This window comes from Schistocerca gregaria, chromosome 2, assembly GCF_023897955.1.
Source record: "Schistocerca gregaria isolate iqSchGreg1 chromosome 2, iqSchGreg1.2, whole genome shotgun sequence".
NCBI lineage: Eukaryota > Metazoa > Arthropoda > Insecta > Orthoptera > Acrididae > Schistocerca > Schistocerca gregaria.
In genome coordinates, this window is record NC_064921.1 from 757,802,659 (window position 1) to 757,827,245 (window position 24,587).

The window sequence follows — 24,587 nt, forward strand, 5'->3', positions numbered from 1 at the left end:
AAGTAGTCTCTGGTGTGAGGTCGCAGTGTGTGTGTTCATGTTTGTACCTGTGTGAATGATTATGACCTTGTGGTCATTGTGTGTTGCTTTGTCCAGTGCTTCCAATTTTTTTTATGTTTGCTTGTGAGCTTTTGTTTGCTAGTGATATGTCTACATACTGACTCCTCTGGCGTTACCGTAATTTGTCGGCGCTTGTTATGCTTTCTTTAATACAAAGAGGTTGCATTCATTTGCGATGTCAACTATTATTTGTCCTCTAGTATCTGATGTAATCATCCGTATATCTCAACCGTGAGTGATACGAGCTGTGGCTACGTACTCCGAACAGAGCAGTGTAATATTTGTTACCGGGAAGGCCGTGTTCGTTACTATATCGCAGGCTTTGCTTCTTGTATCTCCCTGTGACTATCTCGTAATGTTTTGGAAACCATGGAAATTTTCCACCACGCACATATTGTTGCTGGAGAAAGAATATATCAGCTCCAATTTCGGTCATAAGCCTACTGAGTTATATGCCTACTAACGTACTTTTCATACAATTTTCTATCGTCTGAACGAATATTTAGTGTAAGCGAAACACTGTGGTCCAGACTGGTTCGGAGCCCATGCTTAATTGTAGAGCCGCTATAGATGGTACACTTCAACAGCACTGTGCATAAGAAAGCACTCCATTGATCGAACCACCCTTCAGATGGAAGGAGGGGGGGGGGGGGGGGGGGAGGAGGTTGTCTATCAGCAGCCTGGCATTATTCACACTAAGAAAGCTTTATCAACGGTGAAAGAAGGGACAAGAGAGGGAAACATCCTACGAGCGACAAGGACTGTGTCCCGATCTTTTGAATTTGTTGCCTAACGCTAACCTACATGGCCACCAAACCACACTAAGCTAATACGTTCCCTAAGATACGGAGCTAAATTCAGTTTTAATATACTATCTGATAAATTCGATCAAATTAATCTTAAGCACTTACATTTTATTTGCTATTATTTCATTTATTGAACGAGAAAATAAGAATTTTATATTTTTCGTTGTTGGTGGCATGTTGCGTTTACGACAATTGTTGAGTTCATGCTAACGTCTGTTGCGCAACTGAAATTTACGGTGATTATTTACGCCAGACAACTTTCATGCTTTATTTCCAGCAGCGCCCGTAGGTTCAATTAACCCTATATTGGGAGAAGAAATTTCTTCACCTGTTCGAGACATTCGATGACTTCCTTTGAAATTCGTAGAACATGAGCTGCCATATTCCGAGACTCATTTCTAAAACAGAAGAACACTTAAACTGTAATTAGTATTAGCAAACCGATTGAACAGAATATGTAAAATAACTGGGGATATCTGATTACAAATGGTTCAAATGGCTCTGAGCACTATGGGACTTAACATCTGTGGTCATCAGTCCCCTAGAACTTAGAACTACTTAAACCTAACTAACCTAAGGACATCACACACATCCATGCCCGAGGCAGGATTCGAACCTGCGACCGCAGCAGTTGCGCAGTTCCGGACTGAGCGCCTAGAACCGCTAGACCACTGAGGCCGGCTATCTGACTACAGATGCCAGAGGATTGGATCTAAACAGGAAGCGCTTACTACTTAAATGTTGTCTGCGGTGTTTTGGTTATCAACCTTAGTTTGGTCTGACGCAGTTCTCCATTCCGGTCGACTGCCAGCAACCCTATACACATTAGCGTAAACACAGTATCCCATATTATCGGCACGTAGACATGAAAACTGTTCATAGGCAGGAGTGATGTGATAGAAATAACGCAAGTCACAAAAGAACCCTATGATTTTTCGCTTCCGTCAACAGGTCACCTACAGTTTTCAAATGTGTGTGAATTCCAAAACTTACACACCACTTAACTTATGCTAAGAAGAACACAGGACTCGAACCACCGGCGGGAGGGGCCGCGCAGTCTGTGACATGGCGCCTCAAAGCGCGTGGCCATTCGGCGTGGCCTACAGTTTTTAACAAAGTCTCATGTCATGTGCCCACCCATCCAACTCTTCCGTTGATTATGTTGTTTGTGTAGACATTTTTCTTTCTTCATGAGTTTGCCAGGAGTCTTTATTTCTAATTCTATCAGTTCGTCTGATCTACAACGGCCTCCTGTAACATTTAAGAGGCTTTTAGTCCTTTCCATACTGTGTTCTTCACAGTTAATATTTCGCGTCAGTACAGAGCTGTACTCTACAACGTAACTATTCATAAATCTTTTTCTGGTCTCACTGTTTATATTTTTGGATGTTAGCAGCTGGGTCAACCCATTTGAAATCAACCATGCAATGTTGCTCAACATTTTTTATTTACCCGATTTTTTTATCATGTGTTCCCTATAGGTAGACGCAAAACACTGAAAAATTTTCGTAAGTTTTAGTTGATTTCCGGAAGCCATTTTCTAATGGAGAACATGGTTTTCAGGAAGGTTAATTTCCAACTTATTTCAAAAGATAGCAGAACTAATTCAAAAATCTGTGTGTTCAGCATGAAATGAACAGGGATACATTTTTTAAAATTTTTCTATCATGCAAGAGAGTCAAACTCTTTCTGTAAAAAGTCGGAAAAAATTTATCAATCGTTACTTTTCAAGACCATAAATTTTTATGAAGGAAGAGAGACTCCCTAATAATAGTATTAGGTTGCAATTTTAGTTTTTTTTTAAAATTTTTCAACGACGCGCTTCGTCTTATTTAGGCATCTTCAGGTTATCTTAATTTGGTATTTTTTAGAAAAATCCTTTAGACAGTGTAGCCAAAGGGCATCGTCAAATGTATCAGGCCAACATCGCCTTCGTTAAACTCAGTAAAAACTAGAAATATAAAATTTTATATTTCTAGTTTTTACTGAGTTCAATCGTTCTGAATGATTTTACTATTTTATATTTCTAGTTTTTACTGAGTTCAACGAAGGCGATGTTAGATTAGATTAGATTTACTTTCATTCCATTTGATCCGTAATGAGGAGGTCCTCCAGGATGTGGAACATGTCAGAATGTTGGCCTGATATATTTGACGATGCCCTTTGGCTACACTGACTAAAGGATTCTTCTAAGAAATACCAAATTAAGATAACCTAAAGACGCCTACATAAGAGGAAACGCGTCGTTGAAAAATAAAATAATAAAATTGCATCCAAGACTGTTTAACCAATGCTGTTAAGCACTGATTTGCTGTATGCCACATATGGATTTGAAGAACTCCCTAATAATATGTTATTTCTGTGTAGAGTACTTACAGAATAACCTGCAGTATAAATTTTAATTCTGAGAATGTACTATTCCTTTTTGTAGAAAGTGTTTTTATCTTTTTCAGTCTTTGTTCTTGTGTCTTTCTTGCGTCTTCCTTCTACATTTATCCTATTTCTCAGATATATATTCGGCCACCTTTCCTGTTCTATTTTAACATACAGGTATTTAGTACGGCCGCCTGCAGTTCACGCAATTACTACGTTTTGTTTTTGTTTATGTAGACACTGCGTAAATAAATAATGCAAATTCAAGGTGCAGAAGCGACGCTAGCACAAATCCAACGAATTGCGTAATATTTAACAAGAAGAAAACCATCTTAACATCTAAGAGCATCAGCCTTGAAATCAGGAAAAGGTTTTTGAAATCATGTGTGTGGAATGTGGCATGCTGTGGGTGTGAAACATGGACTTTCGGCACAGAGGAAGAGCAGAAGCTAAATTCTTTTGAAATGTGGTGCTATAGAAGCATCTATAAAATCTATCGACAAGATCACGAACGAAGTGGTTCTGGAAAGAGCAGGTGAGCAGAGAAGCTTCTGGAATTTCATTGTTAAAAGAAGAGTGCAATTTACAGGCCATCTATTAAGACACAAAGGACTCCTGAACACAATCATAGAGGGATATGTCGGGGAAAAAGACCAAGAGGAAGACCACATCTGAGGTATATGGATCAAATCGTAGAAGATGTGGAATGTAACACCTATAAAGAAATGAAGAGAAAAGCTGAAAGACGCACAGAATGGAGACAAGCTGCCATTGTAGCTGTTGCAAACAAATCCCTGGATTGGCCACTACAGAAGAAGAAAGAAGCGTCATCTATCCCGAAAGTGAATTCCGCAGGTACTGCCTAGCTAGATTGTCTCCATCGTTTACACACGAGAAGCGGTTACGAAACAGAGGTACGCCTGCGCTCTCGAGCAGCTGAGCTCTCCGAATTAGGTAGCGGATGTGTGTAACTCCACTCCGGACACCGTCCTAGCGCGCGGTGTAGGCGCTTGCGGCCGACTCACTTCCGGCCCCTCGCCGTCAGCTGGCCTTCAGGACGGGCCACATGCGCTGGCTGCCTTTCCCAATACTGGCTCCAGCTTTTCTCCTGTTCCTGCCTTTCCTCACTCAAACGCACAAGCGTGCGTGAATAAATGGAATGAAAGCGGGAGAAGAAGGCATGAGACAAGAGTGATAAAAGAGGTGGCAGGGAGAGAAGGTATTAGAAAGAGGTAGGGGAAGAGAGAGTGAGGTATAGGGGAGTGGGAGCTTAGAACAGAAAGAAAGCAAGGAAGAGAGAGATAGTAGGAGGAGAGAAAGGAAGAGGGAAGAAAGAAAAGAGTTGGAGGAATGAAAGTGGAGGGGGGGGGAAGAAAGAGAGGGGGGAGAAGGGAGAGAGATGGAGAAGAATGAGAGAGAAAGAGAAGAGGCGAGATGAAAGGAGGAAGAGGGGAAGAGAGGGAGAGGGGCAAGAGAGAAACTTCAGAAGACTATATTTTGACTTAGGAGTCGCTGTTTACGGACATCTAGGACTTTCAGACATAGAGGCAATATCATATACTGCCATGAGATAGTCAAATTAGATTTTTAAAACAATTATTCTTCACTCTCAGTAACACATTTTTAATTGTGAGGGCGTGCTGAAAAGTGATGCACCCGATTGGCTGACATACTACATGTCATGCGTATTACTCGGGTGACTTCCCTGCTTGACGCAACTTGGAATCCTCTGCCCCTATAGGACTCCAAATTGTAGCGTGGCACATGGTGGTGTGTAAAACAACTATGTCGGCGTTTTAAATAAAACAATCGCCATTGACAATCTACATTTTTATTCTTCGTGTCTACATATTTGCAGCCCTCTACCACTAGAGGATTCCGAATCGTAACGTTTAAAATGGCGGTGTGTACCATAAGCTGCGTGGGAAACAGCGTGCTGTAATCGACTTTTGAATTCGAAGAGTTCATTCACATGTTGAGCACCTCTCCTTCAACATGACAATGCCAGACCACGTGCACTGTGACATCTGCAACAATCCGACGCCTTGGGTTCACTGTCATTTATCATCCTCCATACACAGTCCCAGCTTGGAGCCCTCCGATTTTCATCGTTTCCGAAACTCAAAGAGCGCGTTCGCGGGCTTCACTTTGATAGTGATGAAGCCGTGTTAGCAGAGATGGTGTTGTGACTCTATCAATAGAGTCAAACATTCAACAGAGATGGTATAAAACAACTGGTCTCTCGTTGGGAGAAATGAGTTTGTCCCCAGGTGACTACGTTGAAAAATAAATGGATAAACATGAAGAATAAAGATGTACCAGGTGGTTATAAATAAGTACTGTAACTACTGTATGGCAGCGAAACTTGGTACATTGAAAATGCATCAACGCAGAACCCATTTACGCTGAAAAAAATTAGTTCCAAATTTGGCCACTAGGTGCAAATCTGGCGCTGTACAGTTTCTCGATACTCATTTGGAACAAATTGTGTAAGCAGCAGTTAATAATAAAATCTAAATTACACGTTTCCCACTTATTTGATATTTTATTCCTATGTCCCCTTTCTAATCCATTACAGACAGAAGCATTTCTATACTTCTTTCTTGAATTCAAAGCGTCAAAATTGCACTTGGTGCCAAAAATTGCGACTAATTTTTTTTCTAGCGTAAATCGGTTCTGCGTTAACGCATTTGAATAGCTACCAAGTTTCGCTTTCATAGACTGGACCTCTGTAAGTAGCTGCACTTCAATTATAACCACTCAGTAGAAAGTTAATAAAGTTTGTTTTATTTAAAAAGCTTTCAGAGTTGTGGCATTAGAAATTTAGAGGCATTAGTTTTCAGCACACCCTCCGCCTCTTGTACATTACAGGTTTCAGTCTCTTTGGATCACCTTCAGAGCTAAGTAGTTGCGTCAGTACTTTCTCTCCAGGTACTTTGAGAATTGTTTCAAATATCGATACAGCTGCTGATTCTCTCATAACTAATATGTCGGTTATAGTTATTTAAATTTCATTGCTTTATGTGTAGGACATCAAGTGTCACGCATTCTGCTGTTACCAACAGTTAAGTAAAGTTTTCTAAGACACTGTAAATAGATGTTGTTGGTCCTTCCTTATTGTAGTGCCTCATTTCTGTTATAGTGCCACCCGGTTAAAAAAGTGTATAACTTGATAGTCCTAGCATACAAACTGCCACGCAGTTTATTGAATAATAGTAAGAATTAAGTTTCCTGCTACCATTGATGTTTGGGCTGAATTAATGGTAACAATCAATAACATAATCCCGACAGATGTATTATAGGGTCATTACTCTTCACAACAAATGTGTAAATGACCTAGCTGATAACGTCTGAAGCGACCATGAGGCTGCTGAGGAATAATGCTGTTGTGTATAGAGAAGTCAAAAAAATGGTTCAAATGGCTCTGAGCCCTATGGGACTTAACATCTATGGTCATCAGTCCCCTAGAACTTAGAACTACTTAAACCTAACTAACCTAAGGACATCACACAACACCCAGCCATCACGAGGCAGAGAAAATTCCTGACCCCGCCGGGAATCGAATCCGGGAACCCGGGCGTGGGAAGCGAGAACGCTACCGCACGACCACGAGATGCGGGCATAGAGAAGTCGCAACGCTAGAAAATTGTACCTACGAAGAGGAAGAAGTAAACTTTACTCTCAACAGAAACGAATGTAAAGTATTGTGGATAAATAGCTGGCAAGATCATTTATTGTATGATTATCCAATCGTGAAACAATCATTCGAAGTAAACATCTCCATTAAACGTTTGAGGTACTGTGGGATGCCGGTTGTGCTGGTTCGCGTTCTCTAACGGTTTCGGCGACAAGAGTAGCGGTGCAAAGGTGGATTGCGAACTTACACTTCTCTAACTACAGTTGACTTACTTGAAACTGTTAGCCGATCCTCTTCTCTGGATATGCGGCTGCGTCGATCTCCACAACTGTTCTCCGAAGAAATAATGCTGGTTAGAGGAACTCACAAATACACGCCCTCTCTTACTAGAAATAACTCGGTAACCTTATACTTTCAGTTCAGTTCAGGTATATTTTCATCTCCACAAGTTTCACATAAACATACAAATTCTTGCAAGTCAACTACGGCGATACCCGTTAGACACTATTAAAAATAATTACATTGTGGTGGGTTTCATAACCACCAGAAATTCAAAAACAGGTCTTGCTTCTCGCAAGTCTACCACCAATATTAAGTAAGTCTCTCTAGACAAAACATTTTTCCATTGTTCATAACACTTACAATCATTACACCGTCAAAGAATAACGCGTGCTTGCTCTTTATACGTCACATACGGCTTCTATGGCGCGAGCGGCAAACACTTGGCGGCATCGCTCGTCTGACGCAGCTCCTGTCCTCCCAGGACCAACGTCCATCCTGCACACACAGACATGTGCTGCGCAGTAAATACGCTCTCTCTCACGCTTATCTTTAAAATATCGCGTGTTCGAGGCGGCAGAAGGTCGAATGGTTCCAGAATTTATGTGTAAATTCTCGAAGCACTACAATAACCCTCTGATCCTATAGTCCGATCTGTGGTGACCTGCAGAGAATAGGAGCACCCCATATGACCAAGCAAATTAATTAATCGAAATAATAATATCATGCACGGATACACGGAAACATCTCACTGAATGATAATTAATAGGAGTGTTCTGATCAAGCATGACAATATGGGTGCCACGTTACACGCGTAGACATATTAAGGAAAGGAGGCATCATCTAATCTGTAACAGAAAGAAGTGGTCACTATAACACTCAAGTAGCCGACCGTTGTGGCCGAGCGGTTCTAGGCGCTTCAGTCTGGAACCGCGCTGTTGCTACGGTCTCAGATTCGAATCCTGCATCGGGCATGGATGTGTGTGATGTCTTTACGTTAGTTAGGTTTACGTAGTTCTAAGTTCTAGGGGACTGATGACCTCCGATGTTTAGTCCCATAGTGCTCAGAGGCATTTGAACTAATTTGAATACGTGTCTGTAATTCACCTGCTTACTCCCATTTCCTTTCTTGAGTATTAGTATGACCTGTGCAACTTTCCCGTCTTTCGTTATAACACTCAAGTTTATTATCAAAAAGCAAAACACAAAACTTATCCACTGATACAAACAACTGAACATTTAATATTAGGATAAGGGTTCGTAATGATGAACTCTATTCTTGTAACAGGTGGGTGAGCACAATAAAAACAAAATTATGTGAATAATACACGAATATGGCCAGTGACTAAGCATAGTTGGTAAATTACAGAAAGAGCACGGAAAAAATAGGTTTGAACACCAGTAAAATCAAATGGTTCAAATGGCTCTGAGTACTATGGGACTTAACTTATGGCGTCATCAGTCCCCTAGAACTTAGAACCACTTAAACCTAACTAACCTAAAGACATCACACGCATCCATGCCCGAGGCAGGATTCGAACCTGCGACCGCAGCAGCAGCGCGGTTCCAGACTGAAGCGCCTAAAACCGCTCGGCCACCAAGGCCGGCACCAGTAAAATCGCCAACGTACTTGCTGAAGGTAACTATCTAGCTGCAAAGCATCAAAACTGTGTAACTGGCTACTGAAGAGGTGAACTGGCATTGCATCCCTACGGATTTGGTGATTGCAAAGTTGCCCCATTTACCAAACTCGTAGCGTAATGCGGTAGGCAATCGTGGTAGCTGCTGGAGACTAAGTTCAGGGATCAACTGGAAACGTCCTTCTGTGTGACCGCAAGGCTCCGCTTATCTGTCGTCCAGCAACAAATCTTCACACCACCGGCTCCTAGCAGCCTCTGTGTTCCCTGTTAACCCTCTTAATCTTCACAGTCTCTGTCAGAGACGGAATCTCGTCGGCCAATGGTAGCAGACTTTGCGAGTTCTGTCCAGTAAAATTTAAGTAAAGATGCCAAACGATCTCCTATTCTTGCTGATTTTCGCTATGTTTAACCAATAGTGCTCTGGGGTGAGGAAGAAGGCAGAAAATCTCTCCCGCTCCGTGGTACTGTTCTGAAATAGACCTATAAGACGCTCCCATGTAGGGACAGACGAGCAAGTGCTCTTCGGAAATTAACAATATGAACTAATCATAACGCTGGATTCTGAAATTTAAATCGAACATTATTTCGTAGCGTTACTCCTGAGGTAACGGAGATTCACACGCTAGCCTCTGGAGAGGGACAGCTATCTAGAGGTATTTAATATTTGTACAGGATTCTGTAAACAAGGCTGGTGTTATTTTTTAATTTTTTTCCAGCAGAAAGGCTGTCTCGTGTCTTGCCCGGAGAGTGTGGACGAGGGCCGCGAATGCTGCTCTAGTTACCTCGAACTGAAACTTTGCCTTGGGCCCTTAGAAGTACATCGCCCCTGGCATTTAAGGAAAACACTTCCCTCTTTCCAACCAGCTTTATTACTTTCAAATCTGCATTCCTCCGCCGGCCGCTGTGGTGGAGCGGTTCTAGGCGCTTCAGTCCGGAACCACGCGGCTGCTACGGTCGCAGGTTCGAATCCTGCCTCGAGCATGGATGTGTGTGATGTCCTTAGGTTAGTTAGGTTTAAGTAGTTCTATGTTCTAGGGGACTGAAGACCTCAGATGTTAAGTCCCATAGTGCTTAGAGCCATTTGAATTTTTTAATTTTTTTTTTTTTTTTTTTGCAGTCCTCCGCCAAGATAAAAGGAGAAGGGAAAAAATGCAACAAAAGGGACACTGGTGATACTGAATCTTTATTGCACTTACTCTCTAAGACAAAAAAAAGTGACGCTCCACGAAGGAATTATGCAAATGGGACGGAAATCGGTAGATGTGATGAACATGTACAGATAAGCAAATGATTACAATATCCGAAAATATGGATTATGTATTCAAGAGAAAAGGCTTCACAAATTGGGTAACTCAGTAACGCGTTGGTCCATCTATGACCCTCATGCATGCAGTTATTCAGCTTTGTTGATAAAATTGTTGGATGTCCTCCTGAGGGATATCGTCATACGTTCTGTCCAACTGGTGTGTTAGATCATCAAAAACATGAACTGGCTCAAGAGCCCTGCTCATAAAGCTCCAAACTTGCTCTCAATTGGAGAGAGATCTGGCGACCTTGCTGACCAAGGTACAGTTTGGAAAGCACGAAGACAAGTTACAGAAATTCTCGCCGTATGGAGGCGTGCGTCATCTTGGTGAATGTATACCCAGGATGGCTTGCCATGAAGGGCAACAAAGCGGTGCCTAGAATATTGTTTAGTACCGCTGTGCTGCAAGGGTGCAGAGAATGACAACCAAAAGGGGCCTGATATGAAAAGAAGAAGCACCCCAGAGCATCACTCCTGGTTGTCAGGCCGTTGTTGGCGACAATCACATTGATATCCCACCGCTGTCCACGGCGTCTCCAGACACGTCTTTGGCCTGGAATCTCATTGAGTGGAGTGGAATTCTGTTCAGTGATGGGTCCCGCATCGAATTGAGCCCCGATGACCATCGAAGTAGTGTCTGGAGACGCTCTGGCCACTGATGGCATACCAACCTGGTTGCCACCCAGCCGACAACCGGGACTGATGGTCTGGGGTGCTATTTCTTTTCATAACAGGACTGCTTTGATCGCAATTCGCGGCACCATTACGGTACGTCGACGATATTCTACATCTCATTATGTTGCCCTTTATGGCATGCCATCATGGGCTTACATTTGAGCAAGATAACGGCCACCCACACTCGTCGAGAGTTTCTACCGCTTGTCTTCGTGCCTGCCAAAGTCTACTTTGGGCAGCAACGTCGCTGGACCTCTCCCCAATTGAGGACGTTTGCAGCATTAATTGCGGAGTAAAGAAGTAGATATAGAGCCTACTCTTACAAAGCTCTCAGGAAAATCTTATGTGATGTTGGTTGGCTTACAAAATGGTGCAAATGGCTCTAAGCACTATGGGACTAAACATCTGAGGTCGTTAGTCCCCTATACTTAGAACCACTTAAACCTAACTCTAAGGACATCACACACATCCATGATCGAGGCAGGATTCGAACCTGCGACCGTAGCAGCAGCGCGGTTCCGGACAGAAGCGCCTAGGACCGCTCGGTCACAACGGTCGGCGGCTGGCTTACAGCATTAGTGGAGGTAATCATGGTACTTTCCGAATCCCCACAGAGAGAAAGCACGCTTTGATACATCAAGCGGACGGGATAGCTACGTGAAGAAGGTTGCGTCTGCAGGCGTCGTTGCGATCAGTTCAATGAGATGGTAGCTGGTGATTTACGCTCCCAGACCTTAGTGTCACAGTACCATTTCCGTGTATTGATAGAAAAGGAATTGCTGTGGCGTTAACTAATAATCCACCGTATCCAAATTCAAGGCAGAATCTCCATTTCTTTCTATTCTGGAATTTATCCAGTCGTTCACCTCTTCGTCCGAAACAAATCGACGGCCATGGACGCAGAAATCGTATGGAGAGAGGTCGAGGCGATACGGAGGAAGTGTAAGGGATCCCCAGCGAAACTTCTACAGCTTATTCGATACAACCCCGGCAACAACGTGGGCCATACAGTCCCTATCTCACCCCAGCGCTTTAAGAGTTATGCCGATTACTTTTATCATAATAAGAAGTTTAATTCGTTTTTTTCCCAGCTGTATCGCTTCCATTTGACTACTCTTTACGTATTAACTTATTCACTGGTTTCACTTAGAAACTAATAATAAATCAAATGCAAAATATGTTTAAAATAGCAAAAATACGTCCCCTATCAGAAAATGTAGTTTCAAACACTGTTCGAAGCCAACTGCACAGCAAATCACCGGAATCGACCCAGTGAGTCCACTCCTGGACTCCCTGAAACTTTGACACCAAAGTCAGATTTGAATTAAGAAGTGCACAGGAAAAAGTCTCCAAAGAGGTAGATTTTGAAACTACATCTACATCTACATCTACATGACTACTCTGCAATTCACATTTAAGTGCTTGGCAGAGGGTTCATCGAACCACAATCATACTATCTCTCTACTATTCCACTCCCGAACAGCGAGCGGGAAAAACGAACACCTAAACCTTTCTGTTCGAGCTCTGATTTCTCTTATTTTATTTTGATGATCATTCCTACCTATGTAGGTTGGGCTCAACAAAATATTTTCGCATTCGGAAGAGAAAGTTGGTGACTGAAATTTCGTAAAAAGGTCTCGCCGCGACGAAAAACGTCTATGCTGTAATGACTTCCATCCCAACTCGTGTATCATATCTGCCACACTCTCTCCCCTATAACGCGATAATACAAAACGAGCTGCCCTTCTTTGCACCCTCTCGATGTCCTCCGTCAATCCCACCTGGTAAGGATCCCACACCGCGCAGCAATATTCTAACAGAGGACGAACGAGTGTAGTGTAAGCTGTCTCTTTAGTGGACTTGTTGCATCTTCTAAGTGTCCTGCCAATGAAACGCAACCTTTGGCTCGCCTTCCCGACAATATTATCTATGTGGTCCTTCCAACTGAAGTTGTTTGTAATTTTAACACCCAGGTACTTAGTTGAATTGACAGCCTTGAGAATTGTACTATTTATCGAGTAATCGAATTCCAACGGATTTCTTTTGGAACTCATGTGGATCATCTCACACTTTTCGTTATTTAGCGTCAACTGCCACCTGACACACCATACAGCAATCTTTTCTAAATCGCTTTGCAGCTGATACTGGTCTTCGGATGACCTTACTAGACGGTAAATTACAGCATCATCTGCGAACAACCTAAGAGAACTGCTCAGATTGTCACCCAGGTCATTTATATAGATCAGGAACAGTAGAGGTCCCAGGACGCTTCCCTGGGGAACACCTGATATCACTTCAGTTTTACTCGATGATTTGCCGTCTATTACTACGAACTGCGACCTTCCTGACAGGAAATCACGAATCCAGTCGCACAACTGAGACGATACCCCATAGCTCCGCAGCTTGATTAGAAGTCGCTTGTGAGGAACGGTGTCAAAAGCTTTCCGGAAATCTAGAAATACGGAATCAACTTGAGATCCCCTGTCGATAGCGGCCATTACTTCGTGCGAATAAAGAGCTAGCTGCGTTGCACAAGAGCGATGTTTTCTGAAGCCATGCTGATTACGTGTCAATAGATCGTTCCCTTCGAGGTGATTCATAATGTTTGAATACAGTATATGCTCCAAAACCCTACTGCAAACCGACGTCAATGATATAGGTCTGTAGTTAAATGGATTACTCCTACTACCCTTCTTGAACACTGGTGCGACCTGCGCAATTTTCCAATCTGTAGGTACAGATCTATAGGTGAGCGAGCGGTTGTATATGAGTGCTAAGTAGGGAGCTATAGTATCAGCGTAATCTGAAAGGAACCTAATCGGTATACAATCTGGACCTGAAGACTTGCCCGTATCAAGCGATTTGAGTTGCTTCGCAACCCCTAAGGTATCTACTTCTAAGAAACTCATGCTAGCAGATGTTCGTGTTTCAAATTCTGGAATATTCCATTCGTCTTCCCTGGTGAAGGAATTTCGGAAAACTGCGTTCAATAACTCCGCTTTAGCGGCGCAGTCGTCGATAACAGTACCATCGGCACTGCGCAGCGAAGGTATTGACTGCGTCTTGCACGATTGTTTTTTTCTGCGCACTTAGTGGGGTTATAATTCTTTCATTATATTGCAAAAGCCCCGCCTTAAGCGTAAGTTCTTATAAGGTGATCTACAAGTTTAACGATTAATTCCATACCTTTTAACGTGATATAAAAAATGTATTACTAGGCTGACTACGAACTTCCTGATCTACTGAAGAAGATGGCTCGCAGATCTGGAAGCGTCAAGCTTTTTTTCAATTAAAATAACAACTACATTAATTTTTTCATGGGTTTCTTATTGCCCCAAGTCACACATGTATGTAGTCTTGTACTCTCCACTGCATTTGTGGTCACTTACCTTTGTGTGCTGGTGGACTTTTCCAGGTGGTCTACACTCTACAGAGTCGCCATCCGCGAACCTGGAAATAAAAGATTCACATCAGAGCCACCTGCTTGCAAGACGCTACTCATTTGCTGTTAACTAGCTGTTAGCTTGCTTTTAGAGTTTGTTTGGCAACCACGATGCATCGAAATGCGCCGAAAACTGCAGTATTTGGCTCTCACTGTAATACTTCACCGCCAAGCTCGCAGGACAAAAGGGTTCATTTAAGTCGCACCTGTAGGTAGTGACGCTTCCGCGAAAGTCAAGACAGGAGCGCCTTAAATGAAGTGTTAGCTTCGCTCTGAAACGTTTGTTCCGTTTAAGGACTGGCGTACAGCAGAGGACTACCGCCGAATCCAAACGCCTGCGAACACTTGAGCGAAAGCTTACAGGCATTCCCGTTACAGACAAGCGGGATTGTCGTTGTATTGCATCAGTCTTGATCACTTCTTTTTCTTAGTGTGTCGTCCCGGGTTCGATTCCCGGCGGGGTCAGGGATTTTCTCTGCCTCGTGATGACTGGGTGTTGTGTGCTGTCCTTAGGTTAGTTAGGTTTAAGTAGTTCTAAGTTCTAGGGGACTGATGACCACAGTAGTTAAGTCCCATAGTGCTCAGCGCCATTTGAACCATTTAGTGTGTCAACGACAACCATTTAAATGAAGAGTAGCGCCTTATCAAGGTACACTGCTGTTGGGCTTGTTGATGTCAGATGCTCTCGCGTCACAATAAGGTGGTGCGAACAGGGCAGTGAAAGATATGTCTCAGCACCGTACGTACACCTTGGCTATCACACAATCCCCATATTAACATGGCTGTTTTACTTTGGCTAGTTCTCACACGAAGAAAAACAACTACCACCGCTTAGTAGAGGAAAGGCATCAGGACCAAATGATATACCCATAAGATTCTACAAAGATTCTGCCAAATTACTCCCCTTCTAACAACATTTTATCGTATCTCGGAGGAGCAACGAAGGGCCCCTAGCGACAGTAAAAAGGCACAGAAAATTCCATTTTTCGATAAGGGTCGTAGATCAGGTGCAGGTAATTACACTGAAGTGAGGAAAGTTACGGGATACCTCTAAGTTTCGTGTCGGACTTCCTTTTATCCGGCGTAGTTCACTAACTCGACGTGGCATGGACACGAGAAGTCGTTGATCTCCTGCAAAAATATTGAGCCATGCTTCCTCTATAGCCATCCATAACTGCGGAAGTTTTGCCGGTGCAGCATTTGGCCGGCCGCTGTGGGCGAGCGGTTCTAGGCGCTTCAGTCTGGAACCGCGCGACCGCTACGGTCGCAGGTTAGAATCCTGTCTCGGGCACAGATGTGTGTGATGTCCTTAGGTTAGTTAGGTTTAAGTAGTTCTAAGTTTGGGGGACTTATGACCTCAGATGTTAAGTCCCATAGCGCTCAGAGCCATTTGAACAATTTGCAGCATTTTGTGCACGAACTGACCTCTCTATTATGTCCCATAAATTTTGGACGGTTTTCATGTCGGGCCATCTGGACGCCCAAATCATTTGCTCGAATTGTCCAAAATGTTCTTCAAACCAATCGCGAACAATTGTGAGATGGTGCATTGTCATTCATAAACTCCATCGTTGTTTGGGAATATGACGTACATGAATGGTTGCAAATTATCCTGAAGTAGCTGAACATCCAGAGGACCCAATCCATTCCATGAAAACACAGCCCACACTATTATGGAGCCACCATCAGTTTGCACGATGCCTTGTTGACAACTTAGGTCCATGGTTTCGTGGGCTCTACGCCACACTCGAACCCTACCATCAGCTCTTACCACTGAAATCGGGACTGATCTGACCAGGCCACAGTTTTCCATTCGTGTACGGTTAAACCGACCGTCACGAACCAAGAAAAGATGCTACAGGCGATATCGTGTTGTTAGCAAAGGCACTCACGTCGGTCGTCTGCTGCAGACCATTAACGCCAAATTTTTCCGAATTGGCCTAACGGATACATTCATCGCATGTCCCACATTGTATTATGCGGTTATTTCACGCAATGTTCCTTGTCTGTTAGTACTGACAAATTTATGCAAACGGCGCTGCCCCCAGTCGTTAAATGGTGACCGTCGGACACTGCGTTGCCTGTGGTGAGAAGTAATCCCTGAAATGTGGTATTCTCGGCACACACTTGACATTGTGGGTCTCGTGATACTGAATTCCCTAACGATTCCCGAAATGGAACGTCCAATACGTCTAGTTCTGACTACCATTCCGCGTTCAAAGTCTATTAATTCCCGTCGTGCGGCCATAATCATGTCGGAGACCGTTCCACATGAACCACCTGAATATAAATGACAGTTTGTCCGTGCACTGCCCCATCGTGTGCGCGATACAACCGCCATTTGTATGTGTGTATATCGGTATATCATGACTTTTGTCTTCTCAGTGTGTAATCCTATTTCGTTGACGTCAATTTGTTGTGGAATTAAGAAACAGGTTTTATGCTCAGTAATTATGACGTCTTCCGAGAACTAAAATCTCCTCTATAGAAATCAACATGGCTTTCGCAACAGAGATCCAGCGAAATTTAGCTCGCTCTGTTCCTCCATAAGACCCACAGTGCTGTAGAACGCGGCACTCAGGTCGATACCGCGTTTCCTACTGCTTACAGTGATCTAGGAGAGGGTGGTGGAAGCTCTTGAAGACAGTTCGCAGATTATACGGCTGTCTATAAGGAAGTAGGAACATCAGATGTCAGCAACAGTTTGCTGAAGGATCTAAAGAGGATTGGTGAATGGTGCAGGGACTGGCAGTTGACTCTGAACGTCAATAAACGTGACATATTACGTACATAGGAAAAGAAATCCACTATTGTACAGCTGCACTATTGGTGAGAAACTGTTGGAACCAGTATTTACCGAAAAATGTCTAGGAGTAAATATCCAGTGAATGGCCACATGAAACATGTAGTAGGAAGAGCAGATGCAAGACAGATTTATAGAAAGAATCTTAAGGTAATAAGACGCTTGTCGATCGATTCTTGAGTATTGTTAATAAATATGGGGCTCTTACCAGGTAGGGCTGGTAGAGGAAAGTGAGAAGAACCAACGAAGAGCGTCGCGTTTCGTCACGAGTCGTTTAGACGGCGCGAGAGCGTCACGGACATGCTCAACAAACTCCAGCGGCAGGCGCTACGAGACAGGCGTTCTGCATCACGGAGAGGCATAGTATTGAAATTCCGAGACAGCACTTTCTGAGAAGAGGTGGACAATATATTACCTTCTCCCACATACATCTCGCGGAATGACCACGACCAGAATATTCGAGAAATTGGAGCTAATACAGAGGCTTACCGACAAGCATTCTTCCCGCGTGCCTTTCGCGAGGGGAACAGACAGCATGGATCCGTTAGTGGTACCAGAAGTACCCTCTCCCACACTCCATAACGTGGCTTGCGGAATCTTGATGTAGAAGATGATTAACTGATATCCACGTTGGCCGTGATAGGCTGCTTCCTGGGGGATCTTCTTTTGGTAATATCAAATTTAGCTCTGTCCTGCAAGCGTTGAAGCCTCTCTTCCGCCTTTGACTTCACTGGGGGGAGGGGGGGGGGGATATTTGAGGTAAAGCATTTCCTGCTGCAAAGACGTTGAACAACAGGTTCATTCCCATGAAGTGCGTGTCTATCATAAGCGTTCACTTGATCCTTTCGGATTTCGCTGTTACTATCCATATGAATTTGTGTGGTGCTACTCCGACCAGAGCTTGGATCGTCTCGATTGATGCTAGCGCCAAGCATTATGTCACCCTGCGGCAATTTTGGTGAACAGCGATGTCAACCTGTTTTGAGTGGCAAGATTGGCACCACACAGGAGAAGCATATTCTCCTTCCAAGTAAGACAATAGTAGAACCGATATCCGAAGCAAATATGGGCTTCCTTCCGAACTTGTGCCTTTGAGGTTCTTTAAGCTATTGTTTCGTACTGCGATTTTCATTTTAACGCTGTCACATTGCTGCCTATATGTCAGACTTCTATATATAATGCGCTATAAGTATTTGGGGGTAGAGCCGTGATTGAGTGGAGATAGACATAAGACTTTTAACTTATAGTTGGCATGTTTATTGGCGGAGGTGGAAAGCGCTGACTGTCGTTTTGCTAGCATTTGGTTTCAGGCTGCTGAGTTTGTAATATGCTCTCGGGCCGTCAAGAACAGACGAAAGTTGTTTTTCGATGCTTTCAGATGTTTTATAGTGGGCTGAGAGGGCCAAATCGTCAGCAGTAATAAATGAAGCGCAACCTTTGTCACATGACTATCTTGACATAAAAACTATGAGATGAAACGTCCCCTTAGAAGAATTATACAAGACTGGTCTATGTGAAACGTCCTCTTTGAACAATTATACACGAATGTGCTTAAACTGACACACAATAGTTTTTTAGCGCAACGCAATCTGACTTTCAAAAATCCCTACGATGAATGGCCCTGACTAACATTAACCTATACCTTTCACAAATCACTTACCTCACCAAAAATCTTCGTTACTCAAGCTACCGCAATACAGCGAGCGCCACTACTGCCAGCTAACTAAAAGTTTCAAACTACGGATGTCACTAACTAATGATAGGCACAGTTAGCAAATTAAAGATTTTAATAGAGAACAAACAATGTATTTACCTCACTAGTCATAATATACACTCCTGGAAATGGAAAAAAGAACACATTGACACCGGTGTGTCAGGTCCACCATACTTGCTCCGGACACTGCGAGAGGGCTGTACAAGCAATGATCACACGCACGGCACAGCGGACACACCACGAACCGCGGTGTTGGCCGTCGAATGGCGCTGGCTGCGCAGCATTTGTGCACCGCCGCCGTCAGTGTCAGCCAGTTTGCCGTGGCATAGGGAGCTCCATCGGAGTCTTTAACAGTGGTAGCATGCCGCGACAGCGTGGACGTGAACCGTATGTGCAGTTGACGGACTTTGAGCGAGGGCGTATAGTTGGCATGCGGGAGGCCGGGTGGACGTACCGCCGAATTGCTCAACACGTGGGGCGTGAGGTCTCCACAGTACATCGATGTTGTCGCCAGTGGTCGGCGGAAGGTGCACGTGCCCGTCGACCTGGGACCGGACCACAGCGACGCACGGATGCACGCCAAGACCGTAGGATCCTACGCAGTGCCGTAAGGGACCGCACCGCCATTTCCCAGCAAATTAGGGACACTGTTGCTCTTGGGGTATCGGCGAGGACCATTCGCAACCGTCTCCATGAAGCTGGGCTACGGTCCCGCACACCGTTAGGCCGTCTTCCGCTCACGCCCCAACATCGCGCAGCCCGCCTCCAGTGATGTCGCGACAGGCGTGAATGGAGGGACGAATGGAGACGTGTCGTCTTCAGCGATGAGAGTCGCTTCTGCCTTGGTGCCAATGATGGTCGTATGCGTGTTTGGCACCGTGCAGGTGAGCGCCACAATCAGGACTGCATACGACCGAGGCACACAGGGCCAACACCCGGCATCATGGTGTGGGGAGCGATCTCCTACACTGGCTGTACACCTCTGGTGATCGTCGAGGGGACACTGAATAGTGCACGGTACATCCAAACCGTCATCGAACCCATCGTTCTACCATTCCTAGACCGGCAAGGGAACTTGCTGTTCCAACAGGACAATGCACGTCCGCATGTATCCAGTGCCACCCAACGTGCTCTAGAAGGTGTAACTCAACTACCCTGGCCAGCAAGATCTCTGGATCTGTCCCCCATTGAGCATGTTTGGGACTGGATGAAGCGTCATCTCACGCGGTCTCCACGTCCAGCACGAACGCTGGTCCAACTGAGGCGCCAGGTGGAAATGGCATGGCAAGCTGTTCCACAGGACTACATCCAGCATCTCTACGATCGTCTCCATGGGAGAATAGCAGCCTGCATTGCTGCGAAAGGTGGATATACACTGTACTAGTGCCGACATTGTGCATGCTCTGTTGCCTGTGTCTATGTGCCTGTGGTTCTGTCAGTGTGATCATGTGATGTATCTGACCCCAGGAATGTGTCAATAAAGTTTCCCCTTCCTGGGACAATGAATTCACGGTGTTCTTATTTCAATTTCCAGGAGTGTATATAGCAGTTCATGACACCAATTCTTACAAATTTCAAAATTATGCCATCTCTCTCCCCACGTCCACCACTGCTGGCGGCTCACCTCCAACTGTGAAACGCTACGCGCTGTTAGCATCCAGCTGCCGCAGCTCAACACTACAATGGCAGACAACAATGCAAACTAAACACAGACTGCGCACAGCACAGCCAGTGATTTTCATACAGAGCACTACGTGGCGGCGGCGTTACCAATAAAAAATCCTAAACAGCCTACTTACATAGCCCCCATGCTCCCCACAAAAAATTTTTACAAGTTGTTTTGGGCAGTGGCCAATAATGATTTGATAAAATTTTTCATAATTACTATGACAAAGAAATGAAATGCACACACTTATCGATACAATGTTGGTCAAAAGTTAAAATTTTCTCACAGTCCATAAAGACAGTCCTGATCATTCATCAAAGTAAAATTGCAGCGTTTTTCTCAAAGTCTGAGTAGTAAAAGAAAATGCACATGGAAGTAGAGGATTTCCATGCAGTCTTGAAGAAGTAGTATTGTCCTTCCAACAGAAAGACAGTGCTGACTCTTGACATGCTGACAGGTAATGAGCCACAACAGAGCAAACCCACAGCAGAGTCAGTCAACGTTGAAGACTATTGGTAGGTAGGTCATCACAGAGCAGACCCACTGTAGTCCTGGTAGAGATTACGGTATTGGTGGGCCACCAGAGGTGCAGACCCATTGCAGTCCTTGTAGAAATAATGGTATTGGTGGATCATCATAGGTGTAGACCCACTGTAGTCCTTGTAGAGATGGCCAGCAGCCATCTGCTTGACTGTGCAGGCGCACAATCACCATAGAAGAGTCTTGCAGATAATATAGCAAGTCCATAACCACCACTTGTGCACTCAGAAAAATTGTTTTTGAAATGTCCTTAGAACCAGCAATGCTGTTATCCAGTCCCTTACTGAATTATTAACGCACGTGGAAACACTATCAATCCCTACTTCTCACATATTGTCCATATACTATGACCAACAGAAATGTGTGTAGTGAAATGTAATTTATAAGTTACTTAATTTGATGAACTGGTGTCAATTACAATTTTATAACATAAGAATACAATAACAAAGGTACAAAGTATATCATTAAAGAACATAATAGTGCAGATAACATTTGCAGTAATACAGGCTTTACAAAAGAATCGAAATAACAAATACATCATTGTTACAAAAATTATGACATAAGTACATACATAAAAGATCAGAATAACTTTTGAATAATCAACTGCACACATGAGCATTAGAACAAAACAGAATAAATAATGTGTAAACATCTTTACGAAGTAAATAACATGTTGTTAATGCAAACTATATTTGAGGATAACAGTATTCCTAATCATAGTGAATGTAGCTTAGTATCAGAAGAGAAAAAATTCTATGAAACAGTACACAGAGACAGCAAGAAAATAAATACACAAGGGTACACAAACACATAGTGGGATAACACAAATGAAAGGACAGGGTTTGTTTTACTGTAGTATTTTGCAAACAAAACTTTCTTCACTTCTCGGAGATCTCCCTTCGTTCTTCATTATTTCCAAAAAGTCCTATCTATACCTGCTTTCTGTACTTTTCTCATATAACCTCTCAGTGCATTTCTTCAAATCCATCGCAACTCATTCTCTTATATAGGCTACCCCCTCTTAAGCTAACTTCAATCTACTGAGCTCAGATGCTTAACTAAGGGACGAGGCAATGCAGCAGCACAAAACAATTTACACAAACAGCAATGATAAAAAAATGGAAATTGGCAAAAAAAGGCAGCAATATTACAACTAATATAAGGCAATGCGCAGCAAACAAGAAAAATAAATCAGTAATAAAATTGGCTTAACCAAGTAATACAAAGTGACATTCAGTAGCACTATGAATGGCAAACAGCCGCAGCAAATGCTATAACTTATACCTAAACATGACAAAGCTCAAGCAGAAAAAAATGTTACACTAAAGACAACAATGCAGATAAGGACAATGTCTATTCACATCTTAATGTCTATGCAATTAAAGTGGTGCACCACAAAAACTAATGCTACAACAAATTACCAAGTACTTGAAAAGATAATTATATATACAGTTACTGTTATTAGTCGCTTCTTATTGCTCTTTCCATTCCAAGAGCTCCTTTTTTGAAGAATGTGGATCATGAAATAATTATTTAATAGATCTGTTGACAGAAGGTGTTCACATTAGCAAATGCATTTAATTTTATTTTATAAAACCAATGCTGCAACACAGCTGGAAAACAGATATCAAATGAAATAAGCAACTATGGACAAAGCATAAAAATATCATTCAATAGTCATGTGACATTTCATAAGGTAGTAGAATTCTCTCAACTCTCATAGAAAGACGTTTGTTATAATCAGGTGTCAGATGTAAGTATCTTTCTCAGTAATGAGCGTGTCGTATTTGCGGTGCTTTCTACAAAGGAATGTCAATAGCGAGGATAATGGCCTTTTTTTTTTTTTAACCTGTGCCTCTGAAAGGCACACACTAATGGCTCTCTTTTGTCAGGTGGTTGTCGCGCAGCTGGGTGCCCACGACGCATTACGTGCAGGTGGTCACTTAATTGTCTTACCGAAATATTTACGACACCAGTTTCCGCTACAGTGGCAGTCTCATATAAAAATATTTTCACAGGTTGAGAGTTTGCATTACAAATGTGTAGAAAATAAAATCCTATAAATATAATAGTGTCCAAAAAATTTTCGCCACCATAGTGATACATTCACGCATATACACACATTTCATAACTCTTAAAGTACAATTCTTGGTTTCCAACATCCTTTTTCACAAACCAGAGTCCCTAACCACTACTCATTATTCCTTACCTTATTACACATATGTATATTCGTCGACACTTCTTCAATATGTCATCATAACAGATACGTAGCATAATCAAATAACTCTTATAGCATCAGCTTATTGATCATAAACATACCGCAACAGCATAATTCACATCGTCGTCGTAACATCATAACACCCCAGTCAAATTCTCAAAAACGTCATAGCTTTCTGCAATAATTTCAAAACCTAAAAAAAAAATTCTCTGCTCATTTCAAAAGTGTCATCTACCTCAAACGTACTTTAAAAATCATGACCCCATACCAAACACATCATTCAAAGCTATCATAGTATCACAATGGTTCAAAAAAAATATGAACAGTTCACAAAATACAGACAAAATACAACTTTGTAAGTGTGAAGTTATCCAACGGTGTAATTACGTAAACATCTGTCACTCTGTCACTGATGTTTGTCTCTCTCAGTTAAATAACCAGATAGCTGTGTAATTTATGTGTTAAAGAAATATGGTACCGATGTGTAAAGTTGTATAAGCAAATACCATATTAGCTAGGGCTCCTTGTGCTTGCCAAACACATGGTACACAAAGTAAGCGTGTACCCCCCTGAGGATTAATGTAATTATATCCTCAGGTGTTACAGATTTCAGCAATGGAATGAAATGTATCACGAAAAACTTTCTTTTTAATTCAACAATCTTGATAAATAAATGGTTTAAGTACCAAATTAATCACTCAAATTCTTGCCCTGTAATGCTAAATGTGCGTTTTGCTGTAAGATAATTCTGTGGAACTGTCGTAGTTATCGTCCTCTGTAAGCAAAGTTCTGCTAAAGTCAATGTACTTACCTCATCATAAACGAAAGTGAAATGTTTTCCGTATAGATATCGTAGTTACTTCGCTTATTGCTGTGGTGAAGTAAGTACTGTACTGTAACGTATTGTTGTGCTACAGAAAAGGCTGTCTGACTGTAGCTATACCACAAAAGTTACTACTAAAACATGTTTTCCTTTCAGAATAATTCAGAAAAACTGTGCAGATATAAAACAGATACACCGCAAAAGCACAATGTAAATTGTGTCACACATTAGTAGCGTCGTGATATAATCGTGTAGCTATCAAAGAAACCAAATGCTAAGTCATCTTTAATCTCACAGAATGTGCTTCAAATAAAGAATGTATTTTCAAGTAAACCAAAATGTTGCATTAAAATCCCACTAGCAGTATAAGTTCTAAGTATGTAAGCCTTATAGTCGTTACGTAATCGTGCACCTAACAAGCAAGAATGTACACACACAATAACACTGTGTCGTCTGTTCACTATAACAGTGCATTCTTAATTTCTGTTTACAAATGTTCTCTAGGTTCTAGACTGGATAGTAAACTTCAAACATTGTTGCATGTTAACAGATTCTAAGTCTGACAAAGTATATTAGTAACGTGAAGTGAACAGCTTTATGGCAAA

General features: G+C 42.8%; 1 protein-coding gene across 1 annotated transcript in view; it reads right to left on the reverse strand.

Annotated features, from left to right (window-relative positions):
• The window catches only part of LOC126335962 (plectin), a 532,862-nt gene that overhangs the window by 106,384 nt on the left and 401,891 nt on the right, over positions 1-24,587 (reverse strand). Inside the window, exon 3 of the mRNA XM_049999438.1 lies at positions 14,166-14,226. The gene's annotated coding sequence lies outside the window, so the exon portion shown is untranslated. The remainder of the gene's footprint in view (positions 1-14,165; positions 14,227-24,587) is intronic.